The sequence below is a fragment of the Mandrillus leucophaeus genome, unplaced genomic scaffold, assembly GCF_000951045.1.
Source record: "Mandrillus leucophaeus isolate KB7577 unplaced genomic scaffold, Mleu.le_1.0 Scaffold445, whole genome shotgun sequence".
Lineage (NCBI taxonomy): Eukaryota > Metazoa > Chordata > Mammalia > Primates > Cercopithecidae > Mandrillus > Mandrillus leucophaeus.
In genome coordinates, this window is record NW_012104754.1 from 584183 (window position 1) to 610572 (window position 26390).

General features: G+C 37.7%; 1 pseudogene; it reads right to left on the reverse strand.

The window, feature by feature from the left end:
* Positions 1–560: 560 nt before the first annotated feature.
* LOC105549573 lies at positions 561–1673 on the reverse strand (annotated as a pseudogene).
* Positions 1674–26390: the final 24717 nt, after the last annotated feature.

The window sequence follows — 26390 nt, forward strand, 5'->3', positions numbered from 1 at the left end:
TAATGCAAACTGCTTCCAACTCAAGGCAAGAAACAGCACATAGTGTTCTGGCAGGAAAATATCAGCTAAGAAAGGAAACTGGGCCCTATGGCTTGGACTTTTCCAACCCTGACACACCGGCAGGACAGAAACCACTGGCTCAGGAGCCCTTGCCAGTCTCTAGAGGAATCCCAGAACACTCAGCCCTGACACAATGCCCTGCACAGATCAGAGCCTGCTGGTCACGCAGACACTCACCAAGCCACAGACTTGTCTTCCACAAACACATTCTTACCTTAGCCATGAAGTGACCAAGCCACATATACTAAGGGTTGAAATGAAAGATATGTACGGAGTATTAAATACCAAGGGAAACAGTAAACTTGAATACAAGGTCAAAATCAGCAACAAGTTCTACAATCCAGTGCTGATAACAAATATGAGCTTCAAGGACAAATTTCTTTCAGAAGGCTTATTCCAGTTTTGAGAGGCTAGCATGAGGTGTATGCATTTGCCAGGGGCAAATTTATGCTTTTGAATTAACCCATGCAGCAAATGCTACGAATCTGCTCGCCATCCATTTAGAAGCATTTGTGGTGGATGACAGGGCTGTGGGGATACTGACTCGTCATACTCCTGCTTGCTAATCCAAGTCTGCTGAAAGGTGGAAAGTGAGGCCGGGATGGCGCAGCCGATTCACACCGAGTACTTGCACACTGGGGGTGCGATGATCTTGATCTTCATGGTGCTGGGTGCCAGGGTGACGATCTCCTTCTGCATACTGTGGGCGATAGCTATATACATTGTGGTGCCGCCGGACAGCACCGTGTTGGCCTACAGGTCTTTGCGGATGTCCATGTCACACTTCATGATGGAATTGAGTGTGGTCTCCTGGATGCGGCAAGATTCCATGCCCAGGAAGGAAGGTTGGACAGTGCCTCCAGACCCTGGAACTGCTCGTTGCCAATGGTGATGACCTGGCCATCAGGCAGCTTGTTGCTCTTCTCCAGGGAGGGGGTGGATGCGGCGGGGCCATATCCTGCTGCAACTCCAGGGTGAGGTAGCACAGCTTCTCCTTGGCATGATCTCCCCCTGGGCGGTGGTGGTGAAGCTGTAGCTGCGCTTGGTGAGGATCTTCATGTGGGAGTGGGTCAGGTCCCGGCCAGCTAGGTCCAGAGGCAGAATGGCTTGGGGGACAGCATAACTCTTATAAATGGGCACCATATGGGAGACCCCATCTCCAGCGTTCATTACAATGCCAGTGGTGTGCCCAGGGGTATAGGAGGTCAGCACTGGCTTGGATGGCCACGTACATGTCTGGGGTGTTGAAGGTCTCAAATATGGTCTGAGTCATCTTCTCTGTTGGCCTTGAGGTTCAGAGGGGCCTCAGTCAACAGCACCGTGTGCTCCTCCGGAGCCATGCACAGCTCCTTGTAGAAGGTGTGGTGCCAGATCTTCTCCATGTCGCCCCAGTTGGTGATGATGCCGTGCTCCATGGGGTACTTCAGGGTCAGGATGCTGCGCTTTCTCTAGGCTTTGTCACCCACGTAGGAGTCCTTCTGGCCCATGCCCACCATCACGTGCTTGTGCTGGGGGCACCAGACGATGGAGGGGAACACAGCTCTCCCAGCAAAGCCAGCTTTGCACATGCCAGAGCCATTGTCAAGGAGGAGTGCGGGGATCTCTTCCTCCATTGCGACTGGCAGCGACTGCAGCACAGCTGGGCTCGGAGCGGCAGGGGGACGTGACGCGTGGGGTGGCGGCAGTGAGTCATATTCTACTTTTTATCAACAGAAGCAATGTAAGATCCTGCTAAGAAGGAGAATCTCATTCTGCTTGGTTGTGCCAGTACCTTGTTGTCTGGTATGGATGGTCTCCATCTTCTATGGGTATCCTCAGACATGTTGACATTGCTCGAATTCTCTGGATCTAGTGCCCTACTAATTGCTCTAGAACACTTGTGTCCACCATAACATTAGATATAAGTTAAAGATAGGGGAGGGGAGGGACAAGGGCCAGACTTCTTAGCTGCTCCTCTGGTTTACCAAAACCATGGCGCAGAGAATTGCTGCCTTTTCCCTTCCTGCTCTTTGTCCCTACCACCTCTGGGCTTAGAGTTTCTATGGAAGCCCCGTGAGTTTTAGCATACGCTATTGGCTGTGGTGCCGTCACACTTGTCTGTCTCTGCTGGTCAAAGATTCCTCCAAAATTTGATCCATCAATGGAATTCTCTTTTTTAAAAAATTTAGATTCAATGAGGTGTACATGTACATGTTTGTTACAAGGGTATATGTGGTAATTGGGCTTCTCGTGTACCCATTACGCAAATATTGAACATTTTATTCAATAGGTAATCTTTCAACCCTCACCCTCCTCCCTCCCTCCACTTTTTGGCGTCCCTGGTGTCTATTATTTTTGTTTTTATGTCCATGTATACTCATTGTTTAGCTCCCACATATAAATGAGAACATGCAATATTTGATTTTCTGCTTCTGAATTAGTTCACTTAGGATAATGGCCACCAGCTCCATCTATGTTGCTGCAAAACACTGATTTCATTCTTTTTATGGCTGCATAAACAAAGGATCTCTTTTCTGTCATTCCTAAATTTGTATCGAAACGGCAAGCAGGCATGGGCAGTCGATGTGCTGTTTTGACTCAAACTATGCCTTCTTAGCAGGATCTTACACTGTTTCCATTGATAAAAAGTATAATATTCCACATGAAGCATGATCTGGGACTTTCCATTTATAAATGTTGCTTTCAGCAACATTAACTGTTCGATACTTGCAATTTTACAGTGTACTGTTTGATTTTGAGTCCCCTTTTAGCAGAGCCTGAGACAAGGTGTTATGAGCAGATAATTTATGTGAAAGGTAATCCAAGGAATCAGGAATGAGTGAGAGGGGAGAATGAAATAGTGAAAGAGGAAAAGTTGACAAAATGGTTTGTCAGGTTTATTTAGGTTATCACTGTAGGCAGTTGAGGTTAGGTTTCACTGATATTTCAAGAGAAGTGTATAAAATAATTCCCAAGTTGTTTATCTGAATCAGGGAGGCATGCATATTTGCTCAACGACTCCAGTCTCCTGTTGGTTGAGTGATTTCCCCCATGACTTTAATCCAACTCCTATATTTGTGTGCCAGCTGGCTGAACAGGCTCCTGCAGTATCAGAGAAGAAATGATACCACCCAAGAAATGATGGCCAGGTTCATGGGCAAGAAAAAATGTCCTGTGCATGCTTGAGGTGCGTCATCAGCAGCATGAAGTTATCCACGTTGAAATAAAACTATCCATTGCACCTGCTACTGAAATCAGAGTTCAGCCAAAAAGACTGATATCAGCTCTGGAGACATCTGAGAAAAGTACATGGTAATCTTAGCAAAGTGTTCTGTGGAAAATAAATTATAGAATACACATAGAATGGTCATTGCTTTTCCACAACTTCTATGAGTCCTGTGCTAAATTCAAATGTGACCTTCTAACGATGTACACGTGATAACATCTTAACCTCTGCAGGGTTTGATATATCTCAAAACACATGAATATGATCTGAATCATACTAGAACTCTCTACATACAGCATGTCCCTCAGAAGCTGATTTAGTGTTACTATGATATGTAATTATATAGTCTTTTTTTTTTGAGACAGAGTCTCGCTCTGTCGCCCAGGCTGGAGTGCAGTGGTGCCATCTCGGCTCACTGTAAGCTCCACCTTCTGGGTTCAAGCCATTCTCCTGCTTCAGTCTCCCGAGTAGCTGGGACTACAGGCGCCCGCCACCACGCCTGGCTAATTTTTTGTATTTTTAGTACAGATGGGGTTTCACCATGTTAGCCAGGATGGTTTCAATCTCCTGACCTTGTGATCCACCCCCCTCGGCCTCCCAAAGTGCTAGGATTACAGGTGTGAGCCGCCGCGCCCAGCCATATAGTCTTTTTATTTATAAAATAATGGTAAATATGTAGCGTGCATTCCCCACAGTCTTGCTTTCCAGGGAATGGGATGTATAACCACTCGGTTAGGGTATACTTGCCCCGTGGAGTCCAAGAAGAGACCTCAGAATGCTTCTCAACACTGTGCTCCAAGTTGGTGTTTGAGTTACAGTTTATTGTCTATTTAGTATAATATCATTTCTTATTTTATTATAATAATAAAATTTACTCAATCCCAAGTGCTTCATTCAAAACTCCACAAGCACTAGAACAAAATAAATTGCCAAAAGTCATATGTTGACAGCCGTGTTTGGTAATAAAACTAAGTTGACCCTCACCATGATGAGTCCTGGTTATAGACCTTAGATCTCTCAACAAAACAAAGACTAATAATGCTGGTAAATCTTGTGTTTACACTAATGCTACAGGTTCATAAGATTGAAATAGAACTTGAGAGCCCAAGTTGTAGTATGAACAATCCTCACTTTACACAGTTCATTGGAACTGTAGCCTCACTTTGCACAATTCTATGGTCACTGAGATTGAATCTTCATTAACAGCAAACCATGCAAAGAAAAGGCATAATTCTGATGTGCACACATTTCAGTTAACAGGGTACTGGGAAAGGAAGGACTTCCTGTGCATAATTTAATTAACAAATAGTCAGAGTAACAGCTTAATAATCTGGCTCCATGTCTTTCATGCTTTCAGCTTCAATATAGGAAGTCTTGCGGCACATGAAATTTAGGACCAAGTTTACTGACAGGTGTTGTACTCTGTAATAGGTCCGCCATCATTTATTTAAGCATAGGTTCTCTTCAAATTGCAGGGGAGAGGACATACTCCACTGTCTGCAAAAGCGCTTGAATGATTTGTACCAACTGTTATTTTTATCTCTTTGAATATAAGATCCCATTCTTATTGCCAGAATATCTTGGTTCAAAGTGTTAGCCAAAACAGGCAAAATAAAAGCATGCCTTGAACAGCGGTCCAGTACAGGTGCAGCAGATATTTTGGTCTAACACCATTCTAAAGTGTACAGCATGCAAGAAGCAAATCTTAAAAAAAGAACATCATTCACTGATCTTTAATGATATTAATATAATATTTCTGTAGTTAATAATAGGTATATTTCATGACAGAAGCTGCAGTTCAAAAAACTTTAAGCTTTGCAAATAAGCTTGGGGACTTGTAGAATTAGAGCAAAAGGAGTAGTTATTTTTAAGTATGTTTATCAAAATGTTGCTATTGAGTTTCAGTTTCTGTTCCTGTCTATTGTCTGTGACATTGCTAATTGCCATTTTTACTTGCCAGTACCATTCTCTCAGCGTTCAAAAATGTCCAGTCCCCCATATATGATGCCTACAAGTACAACTCATTCTGTTGTAAATATAAAAGTATCATTGATTTTAGAACTGGAAGGATCCATTTAAAAAATCAGTTAGTCCAGTTTTCTCATTTTAAGTACGAGGTAACTGAAACCCAAAATTTGAAATGATGTGGCAGTGTCTCACAACTTTAGAAGTAGACTCCATCTTTCTTTCAAATCTTTCATTCTGGAGTGTAACATTAGAATAGCATCGCCAGCATATAGGTAATTCCTGGGAGAAAACATGGAAAAATCAAAAGACTTGCTTTCATAGGCAGATTTCTGGGTAATTTCCTCCATCTTTATTTCTTTTATTGTTATTACAATGTGTTGTTATGATGAATAAAGATTTGAGGAAAAATAAAAAAGAAGCAAATTGCAAACAATTAGATTTACCAGTTTGTCATGAAAAATAACATATTTAACTTGTTTCTCCAGATAAAGCAGCCTGGGGGAAAAACAGTTTTGAAGGAACAGCAACAAGAAGTATTTTTCTGACTCAGGCCTTGCCACAGGATTGCAAGCAATTTAGCCTTCTTTAAATTCTTCCCAGCTAGTTCAGAAAGTCATTTTCTGGGGCTGTTTCATGCAAGTACATATTCTCATTCCTTAGCTTCCATGGTAAGCCTACCGATTCTTACTCTCTGAGCTCCGTCATTTCTCCTTTGGGTCAAGTACTGAGACACCCCCAGCCTCCTATCAGAAGAGAAATTTTTGAGAATCAGAAAGCATCGATGGAGATGGTGCCATGCATCCTGGATGGCTGTGTCCGTGTCTGGATTATTCTCTGCTAATATGGGAGCCCCTTAGCAAAGGGTCACGGCAAAGAGTTACTTGCTTCCTAGCAGAGTACATAAAACTAAGTTGACCCTTACCATGCATTAGTCTTGATTACAGACCTTCGATCTCTCAACAAAACAAAGACTAATAATGCTGGTAAATCTTGTGATATTTACCTGAGGGATAAAGTCCCAAGTCCTGGTAGTGGGAAAATCTTGCCCCACATAATTCAGATAGAGCACACTTTCAGAGAAACACAAACTTAAGATGGGGTAGATCTGCTCATAAACCACTTGGAGGTCAGCTGACCTCTTATTCCCTGTTGTCAGTGAGACCGAAGTGGACCCCTCCACTTGAGGAACAAGAGCCCACATTTGATTCTCTTAGAGCAATAGGCTCAGGAAAGCAATGTGCCACCACCTGAAGAATGAGAGTTTGCAAATCCTGCCCTGGGGAAGGCGGTCAGGACTCCTTTTGCAGATAGGTCTAACAGGGTTTTTGAGGGACCTATGGGGTCACCAGACTGAGAGAGACCTTGAGTTTGAAGTGAAAATGGAGAAAGAAGAGAGGAATGGAAGAGAGAGATGACACTGAGAGTGACAGAGTATTCCCCTGAGGCACTCTCCGAAGATTTACACTGTTAGATGTTTCCCTTCCTCGGAGGAAATAATTACATAAGGTCCCTAGTTCTTGTCTTCCCATCTGGCACTACTTCTCGTGGCTTTACTGGTTCTTCAATCAAATAGCAGCTTCACCTTCATCTGACTCAGTGCGAGTCTGTGCTGCAGAACACAGTGTAGTTTTCCATACCTAGGAAGCACTCAACACCTGCTTCCTGACTGCCCAGGTAGGGCAAAGTGGCCCCTCCCTTGTGCTCAACGGAAGTAGGAGATAACTTGACTCCTAGACTCCTTCACAACACAGCTTCCCTGGCCTTTGCCTCACACCGAGCCTGGAGAGAAGGTCACACTGTGCTATTCCAGGAGCACCGTTCAGATCAGACGCCACATGGAAGGTGTCCCCTGTCAGCACGAAATGTCGATTCATTTGTATTGCACTGTAGAGAGTACAAAAACTTAGTGGTTTAAAACATTGCAAATGTGTTATTTTATAGTTCTGGAGGTCTGACACCTGAAATCATTTTCACAGGGCTGAAATCAGGGTGTCAGAAAGCCCACCTTCCCTCTAAATGCTCTAGGGGAGAATCCATTTTCCTGCCTGCTTTCGGTTTCTAGGGGATGCCTGCATTCCCTGACTCCCACCATCTTCAGAGCCAGCAGCCTAGCATCCTCCTCCCTCTCTGACCTCTGCTTCCATCCTTTTACCTTCTCATTCAGACCCTGATCCACCTGCCTTCCTCGAACAAGGACCCTTGTGATTCTATTTGATTGATCCAGATAATCCAGGATAATCCCTCCCTCTGTGTTAGGTCATTCTTGTGTTGTTGTAAAGAAATAACTGAGACTGGCTAATTTACAGAGCAAAATGGTGTTTTTATTTTTTTGAGACAGAGTTTCACTTTTATTGCTCAGGCAGGAGTGTAGGGGCGTGATCTCAGCTCACTGCAACCTCTGTCTCCCAGGTTCAAGTGAGCCTCCAGCTTTAGCCTCCAGAATAGCTGGAATTACAGGAACCCACCACCATGTTCAACTAATTTTTGTATTTTTAGTAGAGACAGAGTTACACCATGTTGGTCAGGCTGGACTCGAACTCCTGGCCTCAGGTGATCTGCCCACCTCGGCCTCCCAAAATGCTGGGATTACAAGCATGAGCCACCACTCCTGGCCAGCAAAGTGGTTTAATTGGCTCAGGGTTTTGCAAGCTGTATCAGCATGATGCCAATATCTGCTCGGCTTCTGTGGAAACTTCAGGGACTTTTAAGTGGAAACAGGAGCAGGAACATCACATGGGGAAAGCAGGAGCAAGAGAGAGAGTTGGGGGCTGTGGGAGGTCAGGGAGGTGCCACATACTTTTAAACAACCAGATCTCCAGAGAACTCACTATTGCCAGGATAGCACCAAGCCATGAAGGATCCATGCCCATGACCCAAAGTCTTCCCACCAGGCCCCACCTCCAACACTGGGGCTCACAGTTTAACATGAGATTTGACAGGGACATATATTCAAACCATGTCACCCAGCAACTAAACATCCTTAGTTTAATCACTTTCACAAAACCTCTTTTACCGTGCAAAGTGACATATTCACAGGTTTGGGGAATTTAGATGTGGACATCCTAGGAAGGACCATTATTCAGTCTACCATAAAGTGCAGATACTTGTGGAGGCCCCGGGCAGGGACCCCTTGTTCTGTGCATGAGTCTTAATTTATAAAGCAGACTGAGTGTCAGCATGGAGAGGTCAATGCCATGAAAAAAAAGTTTGTTGTTGCTTGCAGTTTCACTGGAAAAGCAAGGCACGGCATGCCATTCAGGGCCATGGGGGAAGCACTAGCGTTGGTCAGGAGACAGAAGCAAGAGGGAGAAGCAATCCTCACCACAGTCTTTGCTGGGGTGTCCCTGGGAAAGGCAAGGTACAGTAGAGTGAATTGCTTAGGGTTGGCTAGTTTGGGTAATTCCAGCAGCCTTTGGGCTAAAAGAGTTGTTTCTGGTTGTCTGGTATGTGGCCTCAGGATTATTAAGACAGAACAATATTGCTTCCTGCAATATACAGGATAGAGAACATAAAGCTCTGGACTGGCTAGTTTGCATATTAAAGCATCTTTTTTTTTTTTTTTTTTGTCCCCAGGCTGGAGTGCAGTGGCGTGATCTCAGCTCACTGCAACCTCTGCCTCCCGGATTCATGTGATTCTCCTGCCTCAGCCTCCCGAGCAGCTGGGACTACAGATGTGCCCCACCACGCCCAGCTAATTTCTGTATTTTTAGTAGAGATGGGGTTTCACCATGTTGGACAGGATGGTCTCGAACTCCTGACCTCGTGATCTCCCTGCCTTGGCCTCCCAAAGTGCTGGATTATAGACGTGAACCACCACGCCCGGCCTAAAGCACTTTTCTAGCTGAGTTCTTTGCTATTCCTAAGAACTGGCTAGCCCCAGGTAGGCCAGTCTGTCCCCAGACAAAAAGATTTTTTAAAATATAAAAACATCATAATATACAAAAAATAAAAAATCTCCACCCATGTTGGGACAAATTGAAGGTCAGGCTCTCTGCCCTTGGGCCACTAAGATTCTACTTCTCAAGTATTGGTCTCCTAGGTCCGTTGTCCTAGTGTCCTCACCCACTGAACTGAGGGCTGCGTTCTGTGCCTGTATTTTTCCCATCATCATGATGTGGACCCCAGAAAAATATACCTTCCACTGTTCCCAGAGAAGTCTGAGTAGCGTAGTCAAAATTTCTCCCTCCCCTCTGTCACTAATCAATTGTTATGGACAGATCTCACAAGTCCTTCAGTTTATCTTTCTGTAGGATGATTTCTTTACTTGGAGGCTCTTTCCTGTGTAGAGAGAACACTTAAAGACCAGCCCCAGAAGACACAGCAAAAAGTCCATGTGTCTGAATCCTCAAGGTGGGCACACATTAAGCCCTTGAGCTAAGATCCTAATGCCATCATGATTCAAGAGAAAATTGCTGAGCCTGAAAACAGAAACCTTTGGATATACTTTTTCAGTAAAGTAACTAATAACTTTGGATGAGGGGTGAGATTTAAACAAACCCTACTTGATATCAATTATAATGAATTATTTATCTTAATGATGCAATTTGGAAAAATTATGCTTGGCATTATGTAAATATAAACTTTTTCAATAATATAAAGAATTTGTTCTACTAAAAATTTTGTTACATTAAGATAAATAGAAAGCAAATTTGTCAAGAATAGATCAGCATGAATAGTGATACTACTACCAATAAATACTAATAAGATCCTCCCATGAATAATGAATGTTGTGCTCTATTCTCACAGCCAGGTTGGTTCAGGAACAAACTCGGAGGCAGGGGGAGAGCCACATCTATCCTGCTTCATATTCTAACTCCTAATCATCCAAACTTAGGATGGAGTGGCTGAATAGACTTTACCTCTTATTATTTAAAAAAGTCGTATAATACAAAAATCATCATGAGGGTGCATAGCCAGTACATTAACTTCAAATCTGGACTCCCAGTATAGTTTAGTTTTTGCCAACCCTTTATCTCAATACACACACACACACGCACACACAGAGAGAGAGAGAGAGGGAGAGACAGAGAGAGAGAGAGAGAGACAGAGAGAGAGACAGAGAGAGACAGAATGATTGCAGGGCTTAGGAGAAACCTGGTCTTGAAGAGAGGATACACATCATAGAGACTGTAGACACACCAAAGATTTAGAATAGATTGAAACAGAAAGCTGCAGCTCATTGTCAGGTTAAAAACAAGAGACCAGAAAATATCTCTGATCAGTAACGAGTGAGGATGCGAATTAAGAAAGGGACCTCTCCACGAAGACCATGCTTTGGGGAAACAAAAGTAATCAGAAAGCAAAAAAAGAAATTAGACCACCCAGAAGACAATGAAAACTATACCAGAGCTATTATTCTTTCATCTTTCATTTGAGGAAACTCAGGATGATATTGGCAACCACAATACAAGTGGGACATCCAAACTCGGAAACTGTTTGAGTGCTGCCATGAGGCCACAAGTGGAAAATCCCACACCTGACCTCACATAATGAGTCGAAGTGAAAACACAGCCAAAACTTTGTTTCATGCGCAAAATTACTTAAGACATTATATATAAAATTACTTTCAGACTATGTAAGATATATATGAAGCATAAATGAATTTCATGTTTACACTTGAATCTCCTCCCCGCATTACTCACTGTGTAATGCAAATATTCCAAAATCCCAAATGTGAAACACTCCTGGTCCCAAGCATTTTGGATAAGGGATACTCAACCTGTAAATCCTTTAGTATCTCTTATATATAACTAGTTCTCATTCTAAAATAACGATGTGGTTTTTCATAATGTAAGAAATACAAGTAGCTACATGATCTTTGAAGGTCAAGAAGTGTCAGTATTTTTAGTTTTATATGTGCGGTTCATCAGTTCTGAGCCACATTCACAAAGGTCAGCAAATAGCCTGACTAGAATCTTTAGTTAACTACATAGCATCCTTATGTATAAAGCCTCTCTGGGTATTACTATAGCAGAATAACTGAATTGGGAGAACTTCTGCTCATCTATTACAAGCTTGATCATTGTGTCCTTAGTAACAAGATAGAAAATGGAAATAACATCTCTCATAGAATTGTGTCTCAGGGAGCTTTATTTCTATTTAGGTTGCATTAGGTATCTCCTCTCTAGATATGTAGGATAGCCCTAAGCTGATTGAGAGGGTCTTGAGCTTTACTTTGCATGGATAAACAAAGGGGGAGGAGTTTCCTGGAGTCTCTTAAAGGCTGAGATCTAGAAAAATGAAGGGAAGAGAAAAATGTGAGAGGGGTTTGGAGTGAGTGGAAGAGCTGAGTAATGTTGGCAAATAAAACCTCTCCATTTGCAAGATCTGCCACAATTTTAACTGCTAGGTGTGAGTGTTTTTATTGGGGTGAGGGGGATCACAGAAAATGAATGATGTTCTATATATAATTCAGTATGAAGCAGAGAAATAAGAGAGATGCTGGGAGGTGAGAACAAGAGTTTGGTGGGAACCAGAAGAACATGGGCCCCCTGGGAAGTGGCAAATATAGGGAGGCTTTGGATTTCCCACAACGTGTGGGTTAAAGCCAGTTTGCATTTTCTCCAATTCAAGTGATTGGATGACTTCAGTAGACATGTGAATTACACTCGTTTCAAAAGAGTTCATCTCTGCTTTTTAAAGAAAGCATGTTTTGTAAGTCTCATGAGGCAAAGGTGAGTTACAAATCCACTGCACCATGCTATTGTCAGCTGGGCAGGAAGAGGAGGTTGAGATACACAAAGGAGAATTCTGTGACCGAAGCTTGGAAAGAGCACGGACGTGACTAGGAAGGAGAACAGGCTAGAGTGAGAGGAATTTGGGAGTGAGAGGAATTTGTGAGAGGAATTTCAGGCAATGCTGGCATGTGGTAAGGATACGTGGTAGCAGATAACCTGATACCATGATGCTGACAACTGTGGTAGTAACAGAGCATGAGGATTCATTTTGGAGAACAAGGGCATGATTGGCAAAGAAAGGAGGGCTGCTGGGAATTCTTTGATAATCACATCGTCACATTTTGAAAGGGGAAGAACTCCAAGATTTCACAGTCACTTTGAAGGCATAGCTGTCTTGGCCATCGTTTTGGTCAATTGTGGTGATCAAAGTTTGCTAATCTTTCTAAATATCATAACACTTGTTCTATGCATTAATGTTAATATTACATAAACGATAATTTAAAATGTCAAATATAACATCAATAATAAATTATAAAATATATTAACATATGTATTAATATTCTAATATTACACATTTTGGAAATCTTTTAAAATATGTGGTAAAGTGAAATAAATGTTTGCACATATTTAATTACTTTTTTTACTGAGTAACATTAGAAATCCGTCAATGAAGTCAGTAAGTTTCAGATTTCTGAATAAAAGACAATTAATAACACATCTAGCCAATGAAAAAAGTCAGCCAAAATAATTACAGTAGAACTGAAGAAATTGGCCTGAAACATTCTGACACATGATTTGGGAAAAGAAAAGCTTCCCTACTCCAAAATACACTAAGACAATATAAAAAAATCATTTTAGAACCTCACTTTCTGCAGAGAAGTAAACGAATGCCAGGAAGATCTATTTTAAGAGCTACAAAAATAACTAGATAGGGAGTCAAGTAAACTTTAATATGTCCCCTTGATGAATTAATCCCTTTAGTATTACAAAATGGGCCTCTTTATTCATCTATATTCCTTGTTTGGAAATCTACTTCATCTGATATTAATATAGTCATCCCAAATTTTTGGATTAGTGTTTGCATGGGATATCTTTTCCATCTTTTACTTTAAAAAGAATTAGCTTTATTGAAGTATAAATTGCACACAAAATGTTCACCAATTTTAAGAGTTCAATTTGAAGAGTTTTTGCGAAGGCACATGGCCATAAACCTCTATCACGATGATGATATAGAAAGAACATTTCCATCACCCCATAAACTTCCTTCATCCCCGCCTTTCAGTCATTCCCTTCTCCTTTCCATTGAACCTGTCAACCATTGATCTACTTTCTATCCCCATAGTTTTGCCTTTTGTAGAATTTCATTCAAATGGAATCATACAGTATGTAGTCTTTTGCATCTGGCGTCTTTCACTTAGCACAATGTTTTAGAGATTCCTCTACGTGGATGAAATGTTATCTGGATCAGTAGTTTGTTCCCTCTGACTGCTGAGTTGTGTATTTTTATAAGATTAAATCAAAATTGGTTTTCTATTCATCAGCTAACAGAGATCTAGGAACTCTCTAGTTTGGGAGCATTATGAATAAAGCAGCTATGAACATTCTAGTATAAGTCTTGTATAGACACATTTCCCAGGATACATACCCGGGAATAGAAATGCTGGGTCATATGGTTGGTGGATGTTTATCTTAGTTATAAATTGCCAAACCACTTTCCAAAGCAGTTGAACTGTTTTGCATTCGTACCAGCAACCTATAAGAGTTTCACTTGTTCCATGTCCTCACCAACACTAGTTTCTTTCATTTTAGTTTTATTCTCTCCTTTTGGCCATTATTCCTTTCAATTATAGCTCTAGTGGGTCTAGTTAATCCACTGTGGCAGTATTTCAGTGGTTTTCCTGGGCAATGTCCACATATTAACGATGTTGCACATCCTTTTATGTGCTTATTGACGATTTGCATATATTCATTTTCAGTGCATTCAAATCTTTTCCCAAGTTTTAAATTGGGTTAGACAACTACTTTTTTTTTTTTAGAAAAACTGTAAATTTAAGGGGTACAAGTGCAGTTTAGTTATATAGATATATTGCATAGTGGTGAAGTCAGGACTTTTAGTGTAACCATCACCCAAATAGTGGTGCATTGGCCCTATTAGTTAATTTCTTGTTACCTAACCCCTCCCACCCTTCTGAGCCTCCCATCGCTATCGTTTCACATTATGTCCATATGTATACCTTATTTAGCTTCCACTGATAAGTGACAATATGCAGTATTTGACTTTTTGTTTCTGAGTAATTTCACTTAAGATAATGGCCTTCAGTTCCACCCATGTTGCTGCAAAAGACATTTCATTCTTGTTTCTGGCTGAATAGAATTCCAATGTGTCTACATACCACATTTTCTTTATTCATTCAGTTGGGGATGGGCACTTAGGTTGATTCCATGTCTTTGGTATGGTACATAGTGCTTCAAAAAACGTAGGGTTGTAGGTATTTTTTTGATAAATGATTTCTGTTCTTCGGGCTAGGCACCCAGTAGTGGGATTGCTGCATTGAATGGTAGTTCTATTTTTAGTTCTTTGAGAAATCTCCATACTGTTTCCCATAGAATTTGTACTAATTTACATTCCCACCAACAGTGTATGTGCATTCCCTTTTCTCCATTTTATGTATTTGGATTAGAAGTCCAGATATACATTTTGCCAATATTTTACCCTAGACTGAGACTTGACATCATTTTCTTTACAGTGTTTATGGAGAGCAAATGTTTTTAATTTTAACAAAGTGCAATTAAATTTTCTTTATAGTTTGTGCTTTTTCTGTCCTATTTAAAAATCTTTACCTACTCTTAAATTGGTGAATATTTTCTACGTCTCCAAATTTTCTCATAAATTTTTTACAGAATTTTAAGAGTTTTGGCTCTGACATACAGGTCTATGCTCCATTTGAAATCAACTTTTGAATGTGGTATGTGTTAAGTTTTGAGATTTGTTTTTCTTTTATTTGTATACGAATAGCTGGTCCTTTCAGTAAGGTTGGGGAAAAGATTGTCCTTTCCTTATTGAATTGCCTTGGCAACTTTGTCATGAATCAATTGAATATTTACATGGGCCCATTTCTGAAGTCTCCATTCGGTTCCATTGATCTATGTCTCTCAGGAACAAAGAATCCACTGCTTCATTACTGTATTTTGATAATAAGACAAAATCAGGTTGTGTAACTTCTCCAATTTTGTTCTTCTTTCTCAAAATTATTTTTGGAAATTCTAGGTTCTTTGAATTTCTCTACAGAGAAGCTTTTCACTGTCTACAAAATAATTGATTTAATGTCAGAAAAAAAAAAGCTTGTGAAGATTTTTGGCTGATATGTATTGAAAATACATTTTAATTTGGGGAGAATTGAACTCTTAATGACATTGAATCTTCTGAGCCAGGAACATAGTATACCTATCCATTTATTTTGGTCTTATTTTTCTCCGAAATATTTTGTCATTTTCAGTGCACAGTCTTGCAAAAGTTTCATTAAGCTTTTACTTAAATATTTCATATTTTTAATTCTTTTATAAGTAACATTTTAAAATATTTTAATTTCCATTTTTTTCTATTGTATAGAAATAGTTAGTTTTTGTATATTGATCTTAGAATCTATGAATTACCTAAACTTATTTATCAACTTATTTTTGGATTTTATAAGATTTTCTACATAAGTGATCATGTTGTCTGTGAATATAAACAGTCTTAATTCAGTTTTCAGATCTGTATGTCTTTTTCTTGCCTCATTTTGCTGAACAGAATCTCCATTATGGTATTGAAGAGCAGGAGTGAAAATTGCCTTTTTCCCAGTTTTCATGTGGAAACTGTCCAGTCTTTCACAATCTATATGATGTTAGCTATTGACTTTGTAATGAAGAAGATCCCTTTTATTGTTTATTGATGAAAGTTTTTATCCTTTATATCATTTATTTATTTAGTTATGAATGTTAAATTTTCCAAATAATTTTTCTGCGTGTATTGAGATAATTTAAAAATGTTAAGCAAATCTTGCCTTTTTGGCATAAATCTCACTTGATCATGATTTATATTTTGATAAATATTGCTGGAATAATTTTTTTTTACATTTTATTAACATTTTTGCACTGTGCTCACTTAGATACTCTCTGGTTGTTTTCTTTTTTGTGATTCCTTGTCTGTCTATGAATTGTGAGTTCTTTGCTCACAACTTCATGAATTGGGAAGTATATGTTTCTCTTCTAGTTTCCAGAAAAGTTTAACAAAATTTCTCTGGCTTGTTTACTAAACGTTTGCTAGGATTCAACAACGAAGCCATCTATTCCCGGAGCTCTTGTTTCTGGGAAGGTTTTTACTATGCTTAGGATACTCAGAATATTTGTTTTAAAGTAAGCTTTAGTAGTTTGTGTCTTTTAAATGATGTGTCCATATTGTTAAAACTGTCATATTCGTTGGTTTATAGAGTTGCTGGCAGTAGTTCCTTATTGGTCTCATAGACCAACAGAATGTGGTTTGTAGAATGTGTAGTAATGTCCCTCTTTTATTACTGACATTGGTAATTTGGCTCCTTTCCTGCTTTTTTGATAAATCTGGGTAGAATTTTGTAAATTTTGTGGATATTCTTCATAGAACCAGCTTCAGATTTCATTGATTTTCTGTGGTATATTTTGTTTTCTTTATTATTGATTTCTGCTCATATCTCCTTTCATAATTTCCTTTCATTTCCTTTAATTACTTTTGTCTAGTCTCTTTAAAGTGGGATCTAAGAACGTTGCTTTGAGTCCTTCTTTGTTTTCTTATATGAACATTCAACTCTATATGGATGCTTCTCCACTTACAGTGGAGTTACATACCAAGAAACCCATTATACGTTAAAAATATTGTCAGTTGAACATGCATTTAATACACCTAAGATACTAAACATCAGAGCTTAGCCTGGTCTACCTTAAACACACTCAAAACACTCACTAGCCTACACTTTAGCCTACACTTGCGCAAAATCATCTAATACAAAGCCTATTTTATAATAAAGTATTGAATATCTCATGTAATTTATTAAATGCTGTGCTGAAAATGGAAGGCAAAGTGGTATATGGACACTCAAAGTATAGTTTCTACAGAATGTGTATTGTTTCCCACCTTTGCAAAGTTGAAAATTCATAAGTTGGACCACTGTAAGTCTGGACCATCTGTGTACTTCCCTCAAAGCATTACATTAGCTACACCTTACAAATATTGATGTTATGTTTTCATTTTCCTTCAGTTTGAAATATTTTGTAATCAACTGTTCTACTGCTTCTTTAATTCATGGGTTATTCAAAGTTGTACATTTCAATTTGCAAATATTTTGACATTGTCTAGATATCCACTTGCTATTGATTTCTAATTTAATTTAATAAAGAATAGAAAACATACCTAGTATGATTACAATCCTTTTAATCATTTTGTTTAAAATTTTGATGAAATTTGTTTTATGATTCTGAATATGATCTAATTTTGTGAATGTTTTGTGTGTACATTAAAATAATGGATTTTTTTTATAGCTGTCAACTAGGTTAAGTAAAAGTCATATATATGCTTACTGATTTCCCCAATTATTCTATTAATTATTGAGAGGAATGTTGAAGTTTGCAAACATAACTTTAGATTTTTCTATTTTTCCTTTAGTTTGAAGTTTTGCTTTATGTTTTGAAGTTCTGCTGTAAAATCTATTAATATTTAGGGTTAGTATGTCTTATTGATATATTAATCTATTATTTACTATGAAATATCTTTATCTTGATGATATTCCTTGTTCTTAAATTTACTTTGATATTAATGTAACATTTCCAGCTTTCTTGTGATTAGGGTTTTCATAATATATTTTTCTCTATCTTTTTAATATTAGCACATCTGTGTCTTTAGATATAACGGTAGTATTTTTTAAATCCAATCTAAAAATCTCTCCCTTTTCATTTGAATTCTTGGATCATTTACATTTAAAAACATTGTTGATGGAATTTTCACAAAATCCACCATCTTGCTGTTTATTTTCTATTTGTCCTATCTCTTATTTATTCTTTTAGCTTCTATTTTCTGCATTAGTTTAATTACTTACGTATTTTTAATACTTATATTTAGTCTCCACTATCACTATTTTAGCTGTAATATATTGCTTTATGTTTTCGTGTACTCCTTAAGTTTTAAAATACCCATCTTTAACGTTACACATTCTACCTTCAAATACTATTATATTACTGTTATATATTGACTAAAATTTTTTTTTTTTTTTTTTTGAGACAGAGTCTCACTCTGCAGGCGGGAGTACAGTGAGGCGCCCTCGGCTCACTGCAACCTCCGACGCCCGGGTTTAAGCAATTCTTCTGCCTCAGCCTCCTGAGTAGCTGGGACTACAGGTGTGCACTACTACACCCATCTAATTTTTGCATTTTTAGTAGAAACAGGGTTTCACCATGTTGGCCAAGATGGTCTCAATCTCCTGATCTCGTGATCCGCCCACCTTGGCATACCAAAGTGCTGGAATTACAGGCATAAGCCACTGCGCTCAGCCTATACTGACTAAATCTTATAACACATTCTTCCATTGTGCTGTACTTGTGATGCATTTTATTTCTGCAAATGTTATGAATCACACAATACATTATCTTTATTTTTGTTTTAAACAATTTTCTTCTGAAGAGACTAAAATGAGAAAAATACATTTTATACTTACCCACATATTTATCATTTCTAAATGTTTTCATTCCTTTGTGCAAATTTCAGAATCTCATCTGTTATCACTTTTGAGAAACTTTCCTTAAAAGTTCTTGAGGTGTAGATATGCCAGAAATAACTTCTCTAACTGTGGTTTGTGTAAAAGGGTTTTTATTTGGCCTTTATTTCTGCAACGTATTTTTGCTGAGTATACAATTTTTAGTTGATGTTTACTGACATAAGATTTTAAGGACATTGCTCCATTGTTTTCTGGCTTACTTTTTTTCTGACAAGAAGTATGTTGCCATTCTCACCTTTGTTCCTTCATGTTTCATGTGTCTTTTCCTCTTTAGCTATATTTAAAAGGATCTCCTATTCACTTGTTTCCAGAAATGTGATTATGGTGTTTCTTGGCATAAATTTCTTTATATTTCCTCTAATAAGGGTTTGTTGGGCTTGAATCTGTGAGTTCATAAATTTTATCAAATTTGTAAAACTCTGGCATTCACTTCCCCAACTTTGTTTTCTGTTTCTCCTTCTTTCCTTCTGGAGTTTCAATTATATGTTTATTAAACTAACATTGTTGCTCAGATAACTGATTCATTATTAATTATTTTGTCTTTTTTCTATCTATACTTCATTTTGGGTAGCTTCTATTGCTGTCTTCAGAGTTAATTACTTTTTTCTTCAGTGTCTCCTTTATCTAATTTTACCCTGTATGATATCCATTTTTAGATATTACATCTTTTGCTTATATAAGTTCCCTTTTGGTTTTTAAAAAAATTTTTTATTTTCTCTTCACCATAATGATATTTTTCTCTACCTTGTTGAACATATGGAGCATATTTACAATCGTTGTTGTAATGTCTTTGTTGGCTACCTCCATCATCTCTGTCATTTCTCGGTCTGTGCCTATTAAGTAATTTTTCTTTTGGCTTTGAATCATATTCTTCTATTTTTTTTTCATACCTGATAATTTTACTTTGATGCTGAATGTCACACATTTTATAATTTGGTTTTGGTTGATAGTTTTTCTGTTTTCCTTTGTATAGTTTTAAATCATTCCTTGGTCACACTTAGTATCATTTGGAATCAGTGTGATCCTTTTGAGGCACACTTTTATGCTTTGTTAGGGCATGCCCAGAGCACCCTATAGTTTAAATCTAATTTAATCCCACTAATAAGGTGATATCATTTTGTGAAAACTCAATGAACTATGCCTTATAGTACCTTTCTACTCTGGCTGATGGGCACATAAACTGAGTTTATGTGAACATTGGAAATTCTTCTGCTTACAGTTTTTCAGTGGTTCTTTCCCCAGCTTTGAGTATTTTTATCTCCTGTGTATGCAGATTAGCATCAGTGAAAGACTTAAAGCATTACCTCCACAAATATTCAGACTTTTCTTCATGGAGTTCCCTCCTTTCTGGCACTCTTCTCTGAAAATTCTAGCCACCTCTGTCTCCATGAAAAGGACAAAGCCTCTGAATTGTGTCTGCTCAACTCAGCAAGACTGTTGCCTCTTTTGGATTTATTCTCCTTGCACTATGGCCTACAGCTGCATCCAGGCATTGAGATGGTAAAATCACAGGGCTCACCTCATTTGTTTTTATTTTCTCAGGAATCACAATGCTGCACTGCCAGTTGTCCAATGTCTGAAAACCATTGTGTAATCTATTTTGTCCTGCTTTCTAGTTATTTAAGGAGGAGCCACTACTCTTTAGAATAATTAGAAGCCTCCTTATGAAAAAGCTTTGATGAAGGCTGTAAAGATCTTTGCCTTCATCTCAAATGAAGGCAAAGGTAAGTCTCTGTAAGGTATTAAGAAGAGCATGGAGTACTCAAAGCAAAATGAGAATACGGTTTGGATACTTACTCGAGGACCTTGCTTGCATTTGTGTATCCTTTGAGAGGAAGCAGAGCTTGAAATCAGTCACAGGGAGGGAGCTTTGATGCAGAAAAAAAAAGCACTGCATTTGGAATCAGAATACTGATAGTGAGTGACTTACGATTCTGCCAGCTACTAATTACATTATCTTGGAAAGTTTAACACATTAGTTACTAAGTTTGTGATGTTGGTCAATGAGTTTGTTTCCTTACCTGCCAAATTGGCGGTAAAATCACTTATCTTCTAGGGCTTCTGAGAGAAACAGCTGGACATAAGATTGATCAGATGTGCATAGGTCAAGATGAGAGAGTTCCAGTTCCATATTAGCCACTGGCATGCTGTGTCAACTATAACCACAGAAAGTTAACTATTGAAAGCGTTCTAGTAATTAATTAATTTTAATAATTTTCATTTATACAAAAGAAATATAGGAATCTGAACTTTTGAAACATAATTTATAATATTTTTTACTGTTTAAATTATTTTTAGATTTTAGAATTTGGAAATGAAAACATTTTCTAGATAAACTTCATGTTAAAAAACCAAAAATGTGCAGTCTTATTATTTGAATATGTCAAGAAGGCAAAGGGAGGGTATTAGTGTGCTCTAGGACTTCATTGAAAATGAATAGTCAATGTGACCCTAAATTCTTTTACTTGTGGATATCAGAGATAAAGTTGGGAACTGGCCAGGAATGGGGAGGAAAGTCAAATATCTCACTTTTCTCCAGAGAAAGTAGAAATTCCTGATAAAAATACAGTATTAAATATTTTCCATATCTTATACCACAATTTAAAATAAATACATTCAAATGTCATAATAAACTAGAGACATAAGTACTATAAAACAATTAAAATATTTTAAGTGAGAAAATTTGAGATGGGAGTTCAGTAGACTTCCAAAGTAAAAATATTATTCTAGTAAGAACACTTGAATAGGAGCTACTTTTATAGTTTCTAGTTTAGTGATAAGCCATAATTCCACTGGAGTTACAATATTGAATTTTTATTTGATATTGTTTGCCCTCTTACTGCCCCTTATTAAAAGCGAATTTTTATAAACTTCTGCTTCCAGGAATATAAAGTAGGTGTATTTTTCCCTATTTCTTCCTGCTAAGTACAACTTAAAAACCTAGATGTTAGATATAAAATAACCACAAGAATACTTTGAAAGGTGAAGAGAAGGTAGTAGTCTGACTAAGACCTCAAGATTTAAGGAACAATACAGAAATAAATTCCCTTTGTTTTCTTTTCTTCCTTATATATCCCAAACATTAAAGAAGACAGCAATCTGGAAATGCCCAAGGATGTGGACAAAATAAGTTCAACAAGATCTTACTCTCTCTAGACAAAGAGCCAGGAAGAGGGGATTCTCTCACCAACAAAGGCTGAATAGAGAAGCAGACTTCTGTCTTTGCCAGGCCATAATGAGGTGTCCCAAACTCTAGCTGGGGTAGTGTTAGAGAAGTCTAAATATGATGCTGAATTTCATTCCAACCCAGCAGTAGTAAGAGACCCTCTACCTCCCAACTGGAATAATGTCAGAGGAGGCATAGTCAGAACTTTTACCACTGCTCAGCAATAACAAGGCCACTCCACGCCTTGTGGTATCATTGGAGGCCAAGTGGGAACCAGTAATGAGTGATTGCTATCCCTTCCAATCAGGTTGGGATGCTAAGCTGGGAGTGGAAACACCCACGTTTGCCCAGCATTAATGAGGCTCACCTCCCCGTCATGTCAAAGTAGGCTAAATGGGGAACCTGGACCTTTGCTCCCACCTGGAAGTGATGAGGCATCTCTCCCTCTCCCTCTTCACTTTCCATAGTGGTTCCAGAGAAAGCAGCTAAAAGAGGAAGTTTACACAGCCCATAGTCTCACAACACAATACCCAAAATGTCCAGGTCTCAATAGAACATCATTCGTCATACCAAGAACCAGGAAGATATCAAACCGAATGAAAAAGAAAGACAATTAATAGATGTCAGCACCGAGATGACAGAGATGTTAGAATTATCTGTCAAATATTTAGAATAGTCATCACAGAAATCCTTCAATGAGCAATTATGAACAATTATGAACATATTTAAAACAAATGAAAAATAGAAGTCCTTAGCAAAGAAACAGAAAGTCTCAGCAAAGAAATATATACAGATGAATGGAAATTTTAGAACTAAAAATAAAATAACTGAAATGAAAAACTCAATGGGTAAGCCCAAAAGCAGAATGGAGGGAACAGAAAAAAGAAGGAGTGAATTGAAGATAGATAATAGTAATTACTCAATTTTAACAACAAAAATAAAATACACTGGAAAAAATGAACAAAGGTCCCTGTTCCTCAGGGGCCTGTGGAATTGTGATGGTCAGTTTTACGAGTCAAATTGGCTGGACCGTGGTATTCAGATATTTGGTCAAAATTATTTTAGATGTGTCTATGAAGGCATTTTTTAAAGGTAAGATTAACATTCAAATCAGTAGACCAAGTAAAACAGCTTATGCTCCATAATGCAGGTGGGCCTCATCCAATCAGTTGAAAGCTTTAATAGAAGAAAACTGAGCTCCCTGAAGAAAAGAGGGAATTCTTCCAGTGGACCACCTTTGAACTGGAACTGCAACTCATCTCCGGGTCTCCAGCCTACCAACCTACTCTGCTGATTTTGAACTTGCCCAACCTCCACAACTATATTGGCCAATTATTTAAAAATCTCGTATCTCCATGTATATATAAAATTGTATATTATATATATATGTATAATTGTGTGTATGTGTATATATTATATATGTATATTATATATATTTGGTTCAATCATAAGAACCTCAGAGGCAGAGGAGAAAGTAAACAGGACTGAAAGAGTGCTTACAGAAATCATGTCCGAAAATTTTACAAAATTGGCAAAAACTAAAAATAAATATATAAGACAATATATAATACAAATTGGGTACACTGTGTACTTCTTGGGTGATGGTGCACCAAAATCTCAGAAATCACCACTAAAGAACTTATTCATAAGTTCATAAATACCACCTGTTCCCCAAAAACCTATGGAAATAAAAAATTAAAATAAGTAAATATATAGATTCAAGAAGCTAAGTGAAACACAAACAGGGTAACCCCAACAAATTCACCCTGATACAAAAATATGTAAAGCAGCAAATACAGAAATGGCACTTTTTCTTTACGGGAAAACAAATACAAATGACAGTGTTTTTTTTTTTTTAACCAGATGTCATGGAGGGCATAGGAGGTGGTACAATATTTTTCAAGGGTTTAAAGAAAAGAACTGCCAACCTAGAATCTTATATCTAGTAAAAATATCTTTTAGGAATGAAGGAGAAATCAAGACATTTTCAGTTGAAAGAAAACTATCAGAACTAACAAGTGAGTTTATCAAGTTTGTAGGATACAAGATAAACGTACATAATTGTGTTTCTATATACAAGCAATGAACATATGGAATTTGAAATTAAAAATACAATATCATTTGTAACTGTTCAAAAATAAAATTTTAAAGAATAAATACACATATAGAATTTGAATATTCTTTGAAAACTACAAAACACTGGTAAATCAAAGAAATTTCTAAACAAATGGGAGGCAATCACTCTTCATAGTTGAAAGACTCATAGTAAACATGTAAATTATCCCCAATTGATGTATAGGTTATATGCACTTTCTATTAAATCCCATTTTGTAGACATAGGCAAAATTATTCAAAAACTTATACAAGAAAGGGAAAGGTATTAGAATAACTAAAACTATTCAGAAAAAGAATAAAGTAGGAGGAATCAGTCCATTCAATTTTAAGGCTTACTATATTGATACAGCAATCAAGATTGTGTGGTGTTTCTGGAGGGATAGACATATAACTTAGTGGAACAGAATAGAGAATTCAGAAATAGATCTACACAACTATGTCCACCTGATTTTTGGCAAAAATGCAAAAATTCAATGGAGAAGCAATAGCCTTTCAACAAATAGAGCTGGAGCAAGCATTTATAAGCAAAATATAAACCTCAACCTAACTGTCACATCTTATTTAAAATTTAACTCAAAATGAATCACAGACTTAAATATGAAACATAAATCTGTAACATTTTTAGAAAAAATCATAGCAGAAAATCTTCATAATCTAGGACCACAAAGAATTCTTAGGCTTCAAAAAAAAAGTATGAGCCATACTTTTGGTAATGGTATGGTAAATTACATTTCATTAAAATATAATTAAACGTAAATTCAAGTCTGTGCTCTGTGGAATATCTTGTTGAAAGAGTGGGAAGACTGGGAGAAAATATTTGCAAATTACCAGTCTGGCAAAAAACTCATATCTAGAATGTTAAAAAAAAACCTTCAAATCTCTGTAGTAAAAGCAAACAAACAATCCAATTAGATGATGGATAAGAGACATAAAGAGACATTTCACTGAAGAGGATATACAGATGACAAACAGGGAAGTGAAAATTAAAACCACAATGAAACATTACACCTGTCAGAATGGTTAAAATTAAAAATGTTGAAAACACCTAATGGTGGCAATTATAAAGAGAAACTGAATCATATATTGTTGCTGGATATCTAAGATGGTGTATCCACTCTGAAAAACAGTTTTTCAGTATTTTGTTTTTTTAAAGACAGTAAACATGCCTCTATCATGGGGTCCAACAACTGCATGTTTGGGTGTTTATCTCAGAAAAATGAAACCTTATATTTCCCAAATTCTGTATATGAATTTATAGTAGCTTTATTTGTAATATTCACAAACTGGAAACAACTTAGATATTTTTTCAATGGGTGTATGGTTAAACAAATTGTGGTATATCTATATGCTGGAACAGCACTCAGCAAGGAAAAGAAACAAATTGATACATGCAACAACCTGGAGGAATATTCAGAAAATCGTACCTAGTGAAAAGGCTAATCCCAAAGGTTAATATTGTGTGATTCAATTTTTATAACATTTCTGAAGGGACAAAATTATAGAAATGGAGAGCAGATTCATGGTTTCAGGTTAAGGAGAGGTGAGGGTAGAAGGGAGATGGGATGGGTTATAAAAGGATAACTTGGATCCTCGTGATGATGGAAATTTTGGGGGCTTTGACTGCATCGCGGAAATATCCTGGCAGTGATATTTTACTATAGATTTGCAAGATGTTACTATTAGGAATGCTATGGAAAGAATTTGTCCCCTGCCAAATTCACATATTGAAACTCTAATCTCAAATGTCATGGTGTTTGGAGGTGAGACCTCTAGGATTTAATCTGGCTTAATTGAGATTGTGGGAGGAGTCCTCGTAGTGGAATTAGTGTCCTTATAAGAAGAAACACCAGACACCTGTTCTCTCTCTAACTCCTCTGTGAGGACCCAGCTAGAGAGTGTCTGTTTGCAAGCCAGGAGCAGAGCTCTCGGCAGAAACCAACCATGCTGGCATCTTCATCTTGGCATCTTCATCTTGGACTTCTAGACTTCAGACTACGGTAAAATAAATTTCTGCTGTTTAAGCTACTCAATCTATGGTGTTTTGTTATGGCAGAGTGAGCTGAATAAGACAGGGAGAAACTGGGCAAAAGCTACACCAGAACTCTCTTTATTATTTCTTACAAGTTTATGTAAATCTATAAGTATCTCAAAATCAAATGTTTAATTAAAGAGTCTATTTTTACGTAAATATTTGAAAGTTATCTTTGTATGCCATAAAATAATGCTTCCCGTTCTTATGGTACTTTATATTTTTCAGGTGATTTCATACAGTATCCTTCACCAGAATTTGGTTACACATTGGGGAGCCACTGCTGGTCTTTTAGAAATGAGAAAACTGAACCCACTAGAGGTAAGCTCATGGGAATATAGCTGCACAACAAGGGACTGTGGCTCTGACATCTCTTCAGAACTTCTTCCAT